Consider the following 1,879-nt stretch of genomic DNA (forward strand, 5'->3'; position numbering starts at 1 on the left):
GTCTCTCTCCTGTCTGTCTGTCTCTCTCTCTCTCGTTCCAACATGTGGTGGGCTGAATGTTTGAAGTGTTATGTTACCGATGTTTCATGGTTATTCCTCCACTAATAGTTATCAATGGCATTTATTCCAGTCATGTATTTCCAAGAATGGGGTCAAATATGTAGGTTGCTTGCAAGAGCCTTGTTGGTAAGGAAAGATGTGTTTAAGAAGAGTGTCCCAAGGTGATACAGAAGAACAACACGCCTAGCTTTAAGTGGTCTTCAGACAGCCTTTGAACGTGCGTCCTGTGGCCCTGCATCTGCCAAGCACCTAGGCTGATTTCTTGCTTCTGTCCCAGTAGGCTGGCTTTGTTACATGGCGAGGGAGGTATATTGAGTTGCCAAGAGTTTTATGTAGAGTTGGCAGGTGCTCATGGTTAGCTTTTCTAAGCTTTTATTGAAGCCCTTTTACGAGAGAGGGCAAGTAAACAGCCATCAAAATCTGTTTCCACAGAGCGCAGGGGTTTAATCTGGCTGTATCAGAGCTTCTTTTCTTAATAACCCACTGCAATGAGGTTTTCAGAGGTAGGAGGTGCTCACAGTTCTGAATGTCAGGCACCCAGAAGCCAAGGAAGCCACTGAGAGCTGCTGTGTACTTCTGAGGACTGCATGAGCTGCTGCCAGCCCCCGTATGGCTCGTGGGGACAGGACACCCAAAACTGCCAAGGTACTGTGCCGCTCCTGGAAATGCAGGAATGGGCTTTGACCTGGCCTGTAGCATCAGCGTGGTGGTGTGAAATGACCAAAGGCACCTGCTTGTTTTTAAAACTAGAGTTTCTCAGTTGAAACTTCAGACTTCGGCATTGCTGAATTTTCTAAGAACTGTTTTGGGGAGGTTATTTTGGAGGTTTGGGGGGGGGCGGGGAGGATGTTCTGGCGGTTTTTCGGCTCCAGGCATTGTGTGGTGACAATTTTTCGTACTCTCCATCTCCCTATTTTTGAGGTGCCAGTTTGCTCAGGGAGCAGGGCAGGAGTCTTGCTTGTGTATAAGCAGTTCAGGAACTTGCAGAAACTACAGATGCTTTTAAGTTTTGAGAGGCTGAAATAGCTAGTTTTGAGAGCTGGTTTTACAAGCACCTTGTATTACTGCTGTGTAATTTTGGAGTGGTTGGCCTTAGTAACAGGGTGAGGATTCATACAACTGGAGGATTGTAAAGTGTTTCTGATTATGTAGTAAACATAATTTTACAGAAGGATGAACAGAAACAACTTTGAGCCAATGGAGAGCCAAAGGGGTTTGAAAATTATCACTTGCCCTGAATTTCTTTCAAATTATTTCCCTACAAATTTTTATTGATTCTGAAAATCAGAAATGAAAAGAAGTTCTTAGTTCATATATCCCAAGTGTGGGACTGGTGCTCTGTTGTTTTTTCTTTGTGGAGTCTGTCAACATTTTTAAGAGACTGGGGATAGGACTTTGTGGGGAAAAAAACTAAAGGAAGGAGGGGAAAGTTCTCCCCTTATGTCCTTTATTCCAGATCTTCCTTTTATTTAATGATCTAATCTATAGCTGTGTTATACCGAGCTGCTGGAGAGAGACTGTCTTCCTCCTCCTGCCTTCTGTCAGAGTTCATCTATGGATGTGCAGAAGGAATTGCTGTATGGAAACTGGAAAACCCATAAAAGGATGGATGCACAGCATTTCCCTGTCTGGCAGATACAGCCTGTACTATAAAATCCAGGATTGCAAGGTTCCCTCCGTGTGTGTTTGTACCGAGTTGTGTTAGGGGTGCTGAATAAGCCAGATATAAGCACATTTTCGTGGCGCTGTTTTTTCTTTCTTTTTAGATGATACCTGCACTGTAAGACCTGACTTGACCCGAAATCATGGCTTTATAGTC

The sequence above is a fragment of the Haliaeetus albicilla genome, chromosome 8 (genome assembly GCF_947461875.1).
Source record: "Haliaeetus albicilla chromosome 8, bHalAlb1.1, whole genome shotgun sequence".
In the NCBI taxonomy this organism is placed as follows: domain Eukaryota; kingdom Metazoa; phylum Chordata; class Aves; order Accipitriformes; family Accipitridae; genus Haliaeetus; species Haliaeetus albicilla.